The sequence below is a fragment of the Heterocephalus glaber genome, unplaced genomic scaffold (genome assembly GCF_053883595.1).
Source record: "Heterocephalus glaber isolate CG9 unplaced genomic scaffold, H.glaber_assembly_v1.0 deba00000122, whole genome shotgun sequence".
Lineage (NCBI taxonomy): Eukaryota > Metazoa > Chordata > Mammalia > Rodentia > Bathyergidae > Heterocephalus > Heterocephalus glaber.
The window spans coordinates 71,313,539-71,329,996 of NW_028258138.1; the positions used below are offsets into that span (position 1 = coordinate 71,313,539).

General features: G+C 37.4%; 1 protein-coding gene across 22 annotated transcripts in view; it reads left to right on the top strand.

Annotated features, from left to right (window-relative positions):
- Nucleotides 1-16,458, top strand: part of Stxbp5l (syntaxin binding protein 5L) — a 588,968-nt gene that overhangs the window by 542,153 nt on the left and 30,357 nt on the right. The gene's annotated exons all lie outside the window — the stretch shown is intronic.

The following is a 16,458-nucleotide window of genomic DNA, read 5'->3' on the forward strand; positions in this document are numbered from 1 at the left end:
CCGCTGCCATCCCAAGGTCCTAGGGCAGGGAAGGTGAGCCGGTCCCAGAACCTGGAAGGAAGCTCCCCTGCTGCCATCCCAAGCTCCTAGAGCAGAGAAGGTGAGCCACGTGGGCACCAGAAGCAGCCCCCCCCATGGAAATGAGAAGACACATAAACAAGCCTCAAAAACAGACTTCTGGATCACCTACAGCAACCCCAAAGGGACATGAGATGGAACACTCTGATACTCAACCACCTGGGCTCTCTGAACTGGCAACAAAAGAGGATCTGGGAAAAATTAAATCAGAAATAATTACTCAGTTAACAGCAAAGATTTTGCTCATGGTGCAAGACATGATTAATAAATCCAGAGAGGACACAGATTTAAAAAATAGAGGATCTGAGGAACATGATGGAATCCCAACATAGTAAACAAATGGAATCCATAAAGCAGATACAGATTTCCAAGAGATTAAAAACTCCATCAAAAGTCTGTGCAGCAGAATGAACCAATGTGAGGATGGAATTTCACATATAGAAGATAAGATTGCAATTAGTGACGAGGAAAAGAAAAATTGCTTTAAAATTGTAAGAGAACATGAGAAATCAATCCAGCAGCTGCTAGACAATGCAAAGAAGAATAACATAAGACTGATTGGAGTCAATGAAGAAAGAGGAGAGAGTGCATAAAAAAAACTTCACAGAAGTGATGGCAGAAAACTTCCCAAGCAGGGGAAAAGAACTTGACATACAGATAAGTGAGGCATATAGAACTCCAGCTAGCCTTAATCAAAAAAAATCTACACATAGGCATATAATAGTTAGGATTCCAGAAATCCAACAGAAGAACAAAATTGTACAAGCAGTGAGAGAAAAGAAACAAATCACATACAAAGGAAAGTCCATCAGAATCACAGCAGACTTCTCAATGCAAACCCTCAAGGTAAGAAGAGCTTGGAGTGATGTATTTCAAGCCCTAAAGGAAAACAGCCTCCAACCCAGATTCATGTACCCTGCAAAACTGTCGTTCTTTCAAAAATGATTGAGAAATGAGATACTTTCCTGATAAAGAGCACCTCAGGAACTTCATGAATACCAAACCAGCACTCCAACAAATTTTAGACAATACCCTAGGAAAAGACAATGAGGATCACAACCCCAGGAAACCCAGCAGAATAAATCCATTGGGCATGACAAATTAAATGCAAAGGGAGAGGATCCAACAAAAAGAAAAAGTCATGACAAGGCTTTTAAAACTTTTCACTTCATCTCCCTAATGAGTGTATAGTTCAATCTTATTATTGTACTGATTAGTAGTTTTCTGATTCTAGAGTTGCACACCATTCCTTGTGCTATACTGGCTATTTATCATCTTCTTATGTCTACATTTTAATTGGGTTGTCTATTAATGAGCTCTAAGAATTCATTATATATTCTGGTCATAGGTTATATGCATTGTAAATATGGTCTGTTTAAGGACTACTTTTCATTTTAATGATGTTATTTAAAGTTCTAAATTTTGATGGAATCTCATTTATCAGTTTTTTTCTTTTATACATCATGTTTTTTGTATCCTAGGTAGTTCTTGCCTACCCTGAATTCATAAATATTTTCCCTTATAATTTCTTCTTAAAGTTTTATACTTTTAGGCTTTCTTATTTAGGTTCATACATCCCTTGAAGTTATTTTCATGTATGGAAAAAAAGAGTTGAGGTTAATTTTTTATATACAGATACCAGGTGTTCTAGTGCCATTTGCTGTAAACACTCTCTCTTCCTCAGCTCTTGAATTGAGTTTATATTCTATAAAATACTAATGTTAAATAATCTTTCAAAACTCAGTGGACCATATATGTGTGGTTCTATTTCTAGATTCTCTGTTTTATTCCAATGATCTATATGTCTTTGCTTACACCAACACTGCCTTGATTACTGTAGCTTTAGAAGAAGTCTTAAAATTAGGTACTAAAAAAGTCTTAAAATTAGGTCTTCCAACACTATTTTTGTTTTGTTTTTGTTTTTGTTTTTAACTTTTCTAGGTCTTTTGTACTCCTAAATAACTTTTAAGTTTCAGTACCCATTTCTTCATTTATAGCAAGTATTCACAGACCTGAGTTTTTATATATACCTTGTGTTTTCTAATTCTGCTAAATTCAAGTACAAGTTCTAAGGGCTTCTAGAGATTTCTTAGTATTTTCTCTGTAAATGATCATTTCATCTACATATAAAGATTTTGCTTCTGCCATGCCAATCCTATCCTAGTTGTGTCATTTTATTGCCAGACTATTTTGGTTTTGACCTATGTTTCAAAGTCTAATAGACAGTATTGAGTACATGTACATGTATTGAATACAGTCTAATGGAAGTATTGAGTACATGTCTTTAATCTGTTGAGAAGGTTCTGTTATACTTCTAGGCTCCTGATAGCTTTTACCATGAACAGCTGTAGAATTTAGTCCAATACTTTTTCTCCCAACTAGTGACAGGATCATATGGCTTTTGCCTTTCCTCTGTTAAAATGATGACTTTTGGGGGTGGATCTTCCAATGCTGAACCAACACTGCCATCCCTATAACAAAACCACTTTCTACATCCTGCCTGATCTGACTTCTAGTAGTTTGTTTTGTTAAACAAATTTCTATCAATGTTCATACTTTTTTCTTCTATTATCTTTATCCAGTTTTAGGATTAGCACAATGTTGAGTTCCTAAAATGAGGGGAGAAGTATTCCTTCTTTTTTCTGCTTTAATTGTTTGATATAATTTATCAGGTAAAATGTTTATGAGCCTGCTGTTGTCATATAGGTAGGTTTTCAAGCTAGGAATATACTTTCTTTAATAGGTGCTATTCAAATTTTATATTTCCTCCAGACTTAGTTTCATTAATTTGTCTTCCAAGTTACTTCTTAGAAGTTGTCAAATTTATTTCAAAAAATATTTTTGTAATATGCTTTCTATATCCTTTTAAATTCTGTAAAATCTGTGGTAATGTCTCCTAGATCTTAATATTGTAATTTAAAAACTGTATAACTGATATTGTGTAACAGGAAGAAAAGGTCTAAAAGATCAGGGGAATTGGGAGGGGTAGGGGAAGGGAAAAAAGGGAAAGGAAAAAATATGAAAGGAGGAAAAAAATGGAAACAAGTCTTTGCAAATAGGGAAGGATGGAGGGGGTGAAGGGAGGGCAAGTGAAGGGGAAAAAAATAAGAACCAAGAGACTCATGTAATGATACAAAATCCCAATGATGAATGTAACTGTATTTTATACTGAAAATGTACCAATAAAGTTAATGGGGGAAAAAAAAAGAATTTTCTGTAGATGTCTATGTAGATCTAGTTGGTAGATAGAATACCAAAATACCAAGTACTAGTTGTTATAGTTACCTGTGTTAGATTTTTATTTCCTTATGAGTTTGTGTTACTATCTAGTAACTATATCTCCTTTATCTAACTACATCTATATCTCCTTCAGACTTCTTTGCCATATTTCTTGCAGTAAAGTCTACTGATAATGATCTTCTCCTCTCGTACATATGAAAATATCCTCTTTTCTAGATCTAACAGACATGTAGAATACTTCCACCAAGATAAGTATATAAATTATTCTTAAGTATATATGCAATGTTTGTTAAGTTTCTGATTTCCTTTCTTATTCTTCAGTCTAGTTCTATCCATTATTGAGAGCAGGGTATTAAAGTCTCTATTTTATAACTTTTGTTCTTTAATGTCAGGTTTTGTTTCATATATTTTGAGGTTTTGTTTTGGTTTTTGGTTTTTTTTTTTGGTACCGGGGATTGAACTCGAGTCCTTGGGCTTGCACAGCAGGTGGCCAAACCACTGAGCTAAATCTCTGGCCCATTTCAAATATTTTGATGGTCTTTATTAAGTACATAAGTATGTCAAGACTTTCATTCTATTGTTCTAGCTTCTAGCTCTATTCAGCCCTTCAGTAATATGTGGTGTTCTCAGTTGTCTCATTTTTAATATTTATTTGTCTGATAGTAATATAACCTCTGATCTTCTTTGGATGTTATTTGCTTGAAATGTCTTTTTCCATCCTTCCATATTTAGTCTGTGTATGCCTTAATATCTAAAGTAAGTCTTTTATAGACAACATACAGTTGGTTGATATGTTTTTATCCATTTAGCCAGTCTCTGTCTTTTTACTGAAAGGTTTATTCCATTTATATTTAATGTAATTATTAAGAAGGAGGATTTCTGTTATTTTGCTGTTTGCATTGTAGCTTTTTTCTCCTCCATTTTCTTTACTACAGTCTTCTTTTATGTTTAGTTTTTTTAAGTGATGTCTTTCTTGGCCTTTCTTTTGTGTATGTTCAATACTTGTTTTCTTTCCCATTACGATGTGATTAAATTTAACACCCCAAAATTATAATTTTTTAATTTGAATTGGTACCTGTTGAATTTAACCAACATAAAAAATTCTGCTGTATTATATTTTGAAATTTTGATGACATGTTTTTAAATCTTTCTATATTGCTTATCTCTTAACATTAATTTTAGTCATTTTTAACATTTTAGCTTTCATACTAAGGATATGAATGACTTGTGTAATATGCTTATAATATTAGAGAATTCCAAGTTTGTTAGTTATTCTTACTAATAAGTTTTATACCTTCCCATTTTTTCTTTTTACTTACTAATATTGCTTTCATTTTGAAGAACTTCCTTTAGCATTTCTTGTAAAATAGGTGCAGTGGAGATGTAGGCCTCAAGCTTTTGTTTTTCTGGAATGTCTTTATCTCTCCTTCATTTCTACAGCATAGCTTTGCTAGTACAATATTCACTTTTATTTTTTTTCTCTTCAATGTTTTGAAAAATTTCACTCCACTCTCTCTTAGCCTGTAAGTTTTTCTTATTAAGAAGTATGCAATCAAGGTAAATGAGGCAGCCTCTTTTCATTTCTCTTGAAGCTTTCAGAGTCTTTTCATTATCTGTCACTTTTGAGAGCTTGGTTATGTCTTGAGTAGACTTGGTTAAGTTAAATTTGACTCTTGACTTTGACTGTCTTACTCCTGATATTTGTATCCTTTTTATGATTTATATCTGGATGTCCCCTCAAAAACTTAATAAGCTTAAAGATAGGGCTTTGGATAAGTAATTGGATTATAGAGGCCCATAGCTCTCTTGCTGTTAGAAGCTGATGTCTGGTAGGAAGGGTTGGGTCACTTTGTTTCTTTTGTTTTTTTAATTTATATATTAATTGGTACATTTTAGGTATATAATACATTTACATTTATCATTGAGTGTCTGTACCTAAATATGATGTATCTTAGTTCTTCTTTTTCCCCCATAACTTTGGCACCCTTCATCCCCACCACCCTTCCCTATTTACGTAGACTTTGTTTCCATTTTTTTTTCTTTCTCTTAATTTTTCCTTTCCCTTCTTCCCTTTCCCCCTTCCCTCCTGCCAGCCCTACACCTTTAGACCTTTTCCTATTTCAAATTATCAATTATTCATTTTAATAATTTTCATCCTTATTTACACTTTCAGTTTCTCACACTAGAGAAGCTATTCGGAATTTACACATGTGTGTCCTATTTATTTCACTTAAGAGTATGGCCTCAACATGCATCCATTTAGCTATAAATGACTCTAGTTTCTCATTCTTTATGGCTGACTAGTACTCTATTTTATAAAAAAAAAAAAATCTTCTTTATCCAGTTTCCAGTTGATGGGCACTTGGGCTGTTTCCAAACTTTAGCTATTACAAACTGTGCCACTATAAACATAAATGCACACATATCACTGTGGTATGATTCTTTTAATTCTTTGGGGAAGATACCCAGTAGGGGAATAACTGGGTCAAATGGGACCTCTAGTTCTAGTTCTTTGAGGTATTTCCATACTGATTTCCTCAGTGGTTGCACCAGTCTGCACTCCCACCAACACTGGAGAAGGGTTCCTTTCTCCTCACACACCCACCAGCATTTGTTATTGGTTGATTTCTTGATAGCAGCCATTCTTTGTGGGGTGAGGTGGAATCTCAGTGTTGTTTTCATCTGCATCTCTCAAATGACCAGTGATGTTGAACATTTTTTCATATATTTATTTGCTGTTTTTACTTGTCTGAGAAATGTCCGTTCATTTCGGATGCCCATTTTTGAATTGGGTCTTTGAATTTGGGGGGTCTGATTTTTCAATTCTTTATATATTCTTGATAGCAGACCTTTGAGGTACAGCTGCTAAAAATTTCTTCCCATATTGTAGGTTGTCTCTTAGCTCTCTTGGTGGTTTCTATTGCAGTGCAGAAGCTTTTCAATATGATGAGATCCCAGTGGTTGATTCTTTGTGTTAGCTCCCGTGCTACTGAAGATTTGTTCATAAAGTCTTTTCCTATGCCAATGTCATTGAGAGTTCTACCTAACTTATCTTCCAGCAAGTTTAGTGCTTCTGTCTTGATATTTAGTTCTTTAATCCACTTCAATCTTAGTTTAGTGCACGGTGATAGGTATGGGTCTAGTTTTAATCTTTGGCAGGTTGAAATCCAGTTTTTCCAACACCATTTATTGAACAGGCTATCTTTTCTCCAATGAGGGTGGTTGGCCCTTTGTCAAAGATGAGGTGGCTGAGTATGTCTGGAGTTCTTTCTGCATCTTCTATTCTATTCCACTGATCCTTGGGTCTGTTTCTTTGCCAATACCATGCTGTTTTTATCACAATAGCTTTGTAGTATAGTTTCAAGTTGGGGATTGTGATACCCCCAGCCATGTCTCTGTTGGCTAGAATTGCTTTTGCTATTCTAGGTTTCTTCTGCTTCCAAATAAATTTTTGGATTGTTTTCTCTAGTTCTGTGAAGTATATTGTTGGAATTTCAATCAATATTGCATAAAATCTATATAGTAGTTTTGGAAGTATGGCCATTTTCACTATATTGATTCTTCCTACGCAGGAACAAGGGATATCTTTCCATTTTCTTATATCCTCTTCGATCTCCTTCTTCAGAGTGCTGTAATTTTCAGTGTAGAGGTCTTTTGCTTCCTTTGTTAGGTTGATTCCTAGATATTTCATTTTTTTAGATGCTATTGTAAAAGGAATTATTTCCCAAATTTCTCTCTCAATGGGTCTGCTATTTGCGTATAAGAAGGTTATTGTTTTTTGAGTATTCACCTTTTATCCAGCTACTCTACTGAATCTGTCAATTAGGTCTAGAAGACTTTCGACTTAGTTTTTTGGGTCTTCTGTGTAAAGTATCATATCATCAGCAAATAATGACAGTTTCACTTCTTCCTTTCCTATCTTTATTCCTTTTATTTCTTTCTCTTTTCTAATTGCTATGGCTGATGTTTTCAGAGCAGTATTGAACAGGAGTGGTGATAGTGGGCATCCTTGTCTTGTTCCTGATTTTAGCATGAAAGTTTTCAGTTTTTGACCATTTAGTGTGATGTTGGCTGTTGGTTTTTCATAGATAGCCTTAATCAAGTTGAGATAACGACCTTCTATTCCAATTTTCTGTAGCGTTTTAATCATCAGTGGGTGCTGGATTTTGTCAAATGCCTTTTCTGCATCTATTGAGATGATCATATGGTGTTTGTCCTTGACTCTGTTAATATAGTGTATTACATTTATTGATTTACAAATGTTGAACCATCCTTGCATCCCTGGGGTAAATCTGACCTGGTCAGGGTGTATGATCTTCTTGACGACCCTCTGTATTCTGTTTGCCAGTATCTTGTTGAGGATTTTTGCATCTATGTTCATTAGGGAGATTGGTCTGTAGTTCTCTTTTTGGGTTGGTTCTTTCCCTGGTTTTGGAATCAAAGTACCACTTGCTTCCAGGAATGAATTTGGAAGCCTTGCTTCCCTTTCAATTTCCTTGATGAGTTTAAAGAGTAATGGCATTAGTTCTTCTTTAAACATCTTGTAGAATTCAGCAGTGAACCCATCAGGACCTGGGCTTTTCTTTGTTGGTAAATGTTTTATTACATTTTCAATTTCACTCATTGTAATTGGGGTGTTTAGAATTTCTATATCTTCTTCATTTAACTTTGGCAATTCATATGTGTCCAGGAATCTGTCCATTTCTTCTGTGTTTTCCATTTTATTAGAGTACAGGTTCTCAAAGTAGGTTTTGATGATCCTCTGAATTTCTGCTGGATCTGTTTTGGCTTCACCGTTTTCATTCTTAATTGCATGGATTTGAGCCTTTTCTTTCCTTTTTTTGATAAGGTTGGCTAAAGGTTTATCAATTTTATGTATTCTTTAAAAAAACCCAGCTCTTCGATTCATTGATTTTTTTTGTATTGTTCTCTTAGTCTCCATTGCATTGATTTCTGCACAGATCTTTATAATTTCCTTTCTTGTAGGAGCTTTGGGTTTGTTATGCTTTTCTTTTTCTAGGAGCTTGAGGTTCTGCATTAGGTTATTTAACTGAGATCTCTCTGTTGTCCTAATATGGGCAATCACTGCTATGCATTTCCCTCATAGAAATGCTTTCATTGTGTCCCACCGATTCCTGTATATTGTACTGGCATTATCATTAACTTGTAGAAACTGTCTAATTTCTTCTATAATTTCCCCTGTCACCCATTGGTTGTTCAGGAGAGTGTTATTCAATTTCCATGTATTTGTGGGTGTATTGCGGTTTCTTATGTTATTGATCTCCAATTTTATTGCACTATGATCTGATAATATACAGGGGATAACTTGAATTCTTTTACATTTACTTAGATTTGCCCTGTGAGCTAGCATGTGATGTATTTTGGAGAATAACCCGTGTGCAGCTGAAAAGAATGTGTATTCTGATTTTGTGGGGTGGAACTCCCTGTAAACATCTATTAAGTCCATTTGTTCAATAGCTTGGTTCAGTTCTAGAATTTCATTGTTAATTTTTTTTCTAGATGATCTGTCTATTTGTGATAGAGGGGTGTTGAGGTCCCCCACTACAATTATGTTATTGTTTATTTGGTTTTTCATGTCCATTAATATTTGTTTTGTATAGTTGGAGGCATTTGTATTTGGTGCATAAATATTTAGGATTGTCATCTCTTCCTCTTGGATTGTTCCCTTCACAAGGATGTGGTGACCATCTTTGTCTCTCTTAATTAGTTTTGGTTTGAAATCTACTTTGTCTGCAAATAAGATTGCTACCTCTGCTTTTTGCTGGGTTCCTGTGGCATGGAGAACTGTTTTCCATCCTTTTACATTCAATCTATGAATTTCATTTTGAGTTTGGTGTGTTTCTTCTATACAGCGTATTGCTGGGTTTTGCTTCTTAATCCATTCTGTCAGTCTGTTTCTTTTGATTGGTAAATTGAGGCCATTAACATTGATAGTTATAATTGAGAGATATTGACTCATCCTTGCCATGATGTTTAATTGTTGTTGGCTCTTTTATTTCTTATTTTTCCCCCTTTCCCTTTAGTGCCTTACCTTGCCTGGTGTCTTCTCTCTGTTGACCCTCATGGAGTTGTGACCTTCATTGTCTTTTTCTAGGATATTGCATAACATTGTTTGGAGTACTGGTTTGGTGTTCATGAAATTTCTCAAGTGTTCTTTGTCATGAAAGTATCTAATTTCCCCATCAATTTTGAAAGATAATTTTGCAGGATACAACAGTCTAGGTTGGAAGTTATTTTCTTTTAGGGCTTGAAATACTTCACTCCAGGCTCTCCTTGACTTGAGGGTTTGTGTTGAGAAATCTGCCATGATTCTGATGGGCTTTTCTTTGTAGGTGATTTGTTTCTTTTCTCTAACTGCCTGTAAAATTTTGTTCTTCTGTTGGGTTTCTGGGATCTTGACTGTTATATGTCTAGGTGTAGATTTTTTTTATCATGGCTGGGTGGAGTTCTACATGCCTCACTTATCTGTGTGTCCAATTCTCCACCTCTGTCTGGGAAGTAATAGTAGAAAACTTCTATTACTTCTGTGAACAGATTTTTTTATGTCTATTCTACTTTCTCCTGTGTTTTCATGGCCTCCTGTCAGTCCTATGTTATTCTTCTTTGCATCATCTAGCAGCTGTTGGATTGATTTTTCATGGTCCCTTACTATCTTTAAGAAATCTCTGTTTTCATGGTCCTTAGCCATGATCCTCTCTTCCATATCTGATATTCTGTCTTCAGATTCTCTTAGTCTGCTCTGCATACTTTCAATGGAGTTTTTAATCTCCTGAATATCTGTTTGAATCTGTTTCATGGATTCCATTTCTTTCTTATGTTGAGCGATCATGGTTTCCATTTCTTTCTTATGCTGGGCATTCATGGCTTCCAGCATGTTTCTGATCTCATCTATTTTCTTATCTTTTTCTGCTCTAGAGCCTCTAATCATGTCTTTCACTCTACTCACCATCTCTGTAGTTATCTGGGAGATTATTTCTGCTTTGAATTTTTCTAGAGCCTCATTCATCTGCTTTATTACTTCCTGTCCTATCAGTTCAGGGTGTCCAGGTGGTTGATTATCTGGCTTTTCTACCTCATGTCCCCCAGAATTTCCTTTCTGTGGCATGGAAGCCTGCGTTTGTGCCTTGCTTAAATGTCTTCTCATTTTTGTTTTTGGTACCATCCTTGGTTTAATTCCTGGGTTGATATTTCAGAATTGCTTAATGCAGGTATCTTTGTTGCTTGTGTTTAAAACCCTTGTGAAATGATTGGTTTTCAGAGGTGTTTTCCAGATACAGCTTGTGTTTAGGTTTTGAGGCTCTAATGACTCTGAGACTATTTTATTTTCCTTATACCAGGAAGGAAAACTGATTAGATCAATCACAACATGTTAGACCAAATGATACAATCAGCAATACCATAGCATCTAGCGCAGTTTAGAAAATGACAATTTGTGCTAGTTATTAATCTATCACATTTAACTATGTGAAGTATAATCCCCTGTGCCTCTGTAGTGTGGGATCAGGTAGCAGAAGCGCTGGAGGGAGGGCGGGGTGGGGGGGATGGAACTGGGCCTTGCAGGCACCCGCCAGGCTAAGCGGAGCACTGGATAGTTTCAGGGCTCCAAGCCGCTCCTGGGACCTCACCGTGGTGTGGTCAGGAACCAGGACACAGCTGAGGAGCTTCCCGCTGCTTGACTGACCCTCGGAGAGGAGTGCTGGATGGGGGTGGTTCTCCAAGCCGCTCCTGGGACCTCACTGTGGTGTGGGCAGGAACCCGGATGCAGTGGATGCAGCGGAGGAGCTTCATGCTGCTTGGGTGACCCTCGGAGAGGAGCGCTGGATGGGGGCAAGGCTCCAAGCCACTCCTCATTGGGTCGCTTTGGGTGTGGCTTAGAAGGGCTTATCTGACTCCCTTCATTTATTTCCCAGCCATCATGATATGAACACCTTTTCATCTGCTGTGCCCTCTGCCAAGCAATCCTCCCTTGGAGTTAGCCAACATGGACTGAAACTTCTACAAACTATGAGCCAGAATAAACCACTCATTCATTAAGATGTGGATGTTGGATAGTTTGTCCCAGCAGTGAGGAAAGTGACTAAGATGCTCCTCTAGGTTTGGGACATTTTCTTTTATTGTTTCTTTTAATAACCTTTCTACCCCTTTCACAAGTCCTTATTGAACTCCAGTAACCCAAACTTTTGATACTGTCTCAAAGTTCCCCTAAGGATTCTTCATTCCTCTTCATTCATTTTATTTCTTCTCCAACTGTTTATTTTCAATAGCCTGTCTGAATTCACTGTTTCTTCTGTTTAATCTGTCTTGCTGTTGATGCCTTCTATAGCATTTTTAACTTCACTGAGTATATTTTTCAGCTGAAGAACACTTTTTAAACTGGGTGTAATAGTGCATGTCTCTAATCCCAGCACTCATGAGGCTGAGGCAGAACAATCACTAGGAGTTCAAGACCAACCTAGGCTCATAGAGACTTCAAGGCCAGCCTGAATTACATAGTAAGACCCTGTCTCAAAACAAAACAAAGGGCTGGGAATTTAGCTCAGTAGTGCCACGCCTGCCTCACAAGTGCAAGGTCCTGAGTTTGATCCCTGGTACTGGGGAAAAAAAATTTTTTTTTTTAAATTGCTTTCATCTCTTTGTTAAGTTTCTCTGTTAAAGCCTTTTTAAAAAAAATTTCTTTGTGTTTTCCAGAAGCTCATTGAGTTTCATTAAAGAAGCTGTTTCCAGTTCTCTCATTTCTCCCTACTCATTACTGTCTGAAGTTGTGGTTTTTCTGAAAGCTCCTGATGTTTGCTGGTCTCAGCATTGAAGGATTAGATTTTCCAGTCTTGCTAATCTGCCTTTCTGTTGTCCATATCTTTCCAGAAATTCTAAAAAGGCTGCTTATTTTTTCTGACCCTATAGTTACTTCCACAATTTCGGTGTGGAATGGCACCCACATCCAGATTTCCTGGAAGCCTGCTATTGGTTTATTGTTTCTATTTCACTTCTAAAGGGCAATCCAAGCCCAAATTTATTCCAAATACACTATTAGTATGGTGTTCAGAGAGAACTAGGAAAGTACCTAGGAAGAGTACTCTTCCTTGGCCAATATAGACTCAGATCTTGTCTGCAGTTATCAATCTGTAGTTACATGCTGCAGGATTCTGTCTGGTTGTGGGCAGAGTCACCATGGGTGAACCAGCCCTAGGTATCTATGTCACAGTTGTGGCCACCAATGCCACCAATCTGAGTTAGACTCTGAGCCCCTAACCTCTCAAAATTAGCACAACACTGGTGTAGGAGTAAGGCCCACACTGCTGCCTATTGCTGAAGTGGACTTCTAGCTCAGGATCACTGCAACAAATCACAAGTGCTTCTATCTGGAAGAGAAATCTGACAGACTGGGGCCATAATGTCTTCCCCTGATACTGGAGCTGTTCCAGAGACTGCAGGTGGCCACAGTGAGGCCTAGGATTGGGATCATTAGGATCTGGCCACTATTAGGTTTTACCAGCCCAGCAAAGTCCTAGAGTAGTGCCTTGTGCTTACTACTTCATCCTACCATCAATAAATTGGGTTGTGCACCATGCTGTGCTACCAGAGCTGAAGTAGCATATGTCAAGGCAGTTCCTTAGTTACCTATGCTGATGTTGAGCTGATCATGCCTGAGTCTCACAGCCATAAAGACCTGCCAAGTCATATCCATACCCCACTGGCAGTGAAGTAGGCTGAAATACAAATCACTGGGGCAAATATCTCTCCCCGGAGCCATGATAGTTGCAAAATACCATCTGTGAGAAATAGCCTGGCAATAGCTGTACTGTCAAGAGATTGGAGAATGAGTAGTGGGCACAGTCCATTGATCATCAAGATTTATGCTAAGCAGATACCACTGCCCCAGAGGGCCAAGGAGGTGAGCCTCTCTGGCCTCCATACCACCACCCCCGAATGCTGAGGAGGTGAGCCGCACAGGCACCAGAATGCCCTGCCCATCCCCAGTGGTGCAGAGCCATTATCTACATCCACACCACAGAGTTGCAGGGGTCATAAAGGACATTGTTCTGAGCTTGAGAAGATAGAGTAGAAGTGAACAACAGAAAAAGGGCCTCTCTGAGGGCCCTTGATGGAAATTAAATCCCACTGGAAAAGTAAAGAAAATCTCTGCAATAAAGGCACACCAGACCACCTTAGTTGGGGGAGCAGCAGTGTGGACCAGAGCAACACCGTTGCAAGCAGATCCCAGCCAGGGCTCTACCCCAACCCCAGAGGCATGGGCACACTGGCCCAAGCCAAGGACTCGCCTGGAAAAGAGCTGTACAGGCACACAAGCAACAGCCAGAGGTTCACCAGAATACCATCAGTAAGTGTGCAAGACCCTAGCCAGGAGCTTGCTCACACAACAGGAACTTGGGTGCACAGCCCCCAGCCAAAGACCCTCCCAGACAACAGCTACATAGGGGTCCTAGACAGTGGCACACCTAGATATCATCCTAAGTGTGCACAGGCCCCAGCCAGAAGCCCACACAGACAACAGGTCAGCTCAGGGATCCATAAGGCCACCTTTCTGAACCCAGGAATTAGTGTACTGGTGAGCAGCAGAGAAAAGGCAGCTCTGTGGCTTGCTGAGAATTGAAGACCACTGGGTGGGCAAAAAGTTGCCTCAACAAAGGCACAGCAGGCTGCATCTGTTGAAATGAGAAGACATGTAAACAAGCCTCAACACCAGGCTTCCAGATCACCTAAGGCAACCCCAAAGGGAAACAAGATGGAACAATCTGATACTCAACCACCTGGGCTCCCTGAACTGGCAACAAAAGAGGATCTGGGAAAAAATGAAATCAGAAATAATTTCTCACATAACAGTAGTGATTGTGCCCATAGTGCAAGACATGATTAATAAATCTAGAGGGGACGCAGATAAAAAAAAAAAAGAGCTGAGGAACATGATGGAATCCCAACATAGGAAACAAACACAATCCATAAAACAGATGCAAACAGATTTCCAGGAGATTAAAAACTCCAGTGAAAGTTTACACAGCAGAATGAGCCAATGTGAGAGCAGAATTTCAGATATAGAAGATAAGATTGCAATTAGTGACCAGGAAAAGTTTCTTTAAAATAGTAAGGGACCATGAGAAATCAGTCCAGCAGCTGCTAGACAATGCAAAGAATAACATAAGACTGATCAGAGTCAATGAAGAAACAGGAGAGAGTGCAGATGACATAAAAAAAAACTGTTCACAGAAGTGATGGCAGAAAACTTCCCAAGCAGGAGAAAAGAATTTGACATACAGATAAGGGAGGCATATAGGACATCAACTAGCCATGATCAAAAAAATCTACACATAGGCATATAATTGTTAGGATTCCAGAAACCCAACAGAAGAACAAAATTCTACAAGCAGTTAGAGAAAAGAAACAAATCACTTACAAAGGAAAGCCCATCAGAATCACAGCAGACTTCTCAACACAAATCCTCAAGGTAAGAAGAGCTTGGAATGATATATTTCAAGCCCTAAAGGAAAACAACCTCCAACCCAGATTGATGTACCCTGCAAAATTATCTTTCAAAATGGATGGAGAAATAAGATACTTTCATGACAAAGAGCACCTTAGAAACTTCATGAACACCAAACTCCAAAAAATTTTAGACAATATCCTAGGAAAAGTCAAGGATCACAACTCCAGGAAGCACAGCAACATGAATCCACTGGGGATGACAAGAAATTAAAACAAAGGGAGAGAATTCAACCAAAAGAAAAAGTCATGACAATAATTAGTCAATACATATCAGTTATAATATCAATGTTAATGGGCTCAATTCAATCAAAAGAAATAGACTGGCATAATGGGTCAAGAAGCAAGATCCAACAATATGCTGCATACAAGAAACCCAATTTAAAAAGAAACTCATAGTCCAAAAGTTAAAGGGTGGAAAACAATTCTCCATGCAATAGGAACCTGAAAAAAAGCATGAGTAGCTATCCTCTTTGCAGATCAAGTGGATTTCAAAATCTGAAACACTTCTGGTCCCAAGAATTTCAGATAAGGGACAGTCAATCTGTATGTAAAAATCTATTTTGAACACGTGTTTTCTGTGCTCACTTTGGCATTACATATACTAAACATGTGTTTTCATTTCTCTTAAGTAAAAACTTAAGAACAGAAACTGTTGGTTCTAACAGTAATACAAGCAATTTCTATATTGTTTTCCAAAATGGTTTTATCATTTTACATTCACATTAGCAGTATTACAAAGTTCTAACTGGTTCACACCTAAGCCAACATTTGTTCTTTTAAAACTTTTAACTTCTTCTCCCTAATGAGTGTATAATTCAATCTTGTTACTGTACTGATTAGTATTTTTCTGATTCTAGTGTTGCACACCTTTCCTTGTGCTGTACTGGCTATTTATCATCTTCTTGCATCTACTTTTTAATTGGGTTGTCTATTAAAGAGCTGTAAGAGTTCTTTATATATTCTGGTCATAGGTTATATGTATTATAAATATGTTCTGGTTAAAGACTACTTTTTCTTTTTCTTTTTTTTTTTTTGCTACTAGGGATCGAACTCGGGACCTTGTGCTTGCACGGTAGGTGCCAGAACCACTGAGCTAAATCCCTGGCCCTACTTTTCATTTTCTTAACTATGTCTTTTAAAGTTTTAAATTTTGAAGGAATCTCATTTATCAATTTTTTTCTTTTATACATCATGTTTTTTGTATCCTAGGAAATTCTTGCCTACCCTAAATTCATGAACATTTTCCCTTATAATTTCTTCTGAAAGTTTTATAGTTTTAGCCTTTCATGTTTAGGTTCATAGATCCTTTCAAGTTATTTTTTGTATGGAAATAAAGGGTTGAGGTTAATCTTTTACATATGGATACCAGGTATTCTAGTACCACTTGTTGAAAACATCTTTTCCTCTGCTCTTGAGTTTATGTTCTATAAAATGTTAATGTTAAATAGTCTTTCAAAAGTCAGTGGACCATATATGTGTGGTTCTATTTCTAGATTCTCTTTTTTGGGGGGAGACTGCACTATCATATTTATTAGAAGGTTGGATTTCAGTGTGCTGCAGACATTACAGAATAAATACCTGTGCCTTGAGAACAGGAAGTCCACAATCATCCAAAGTGCT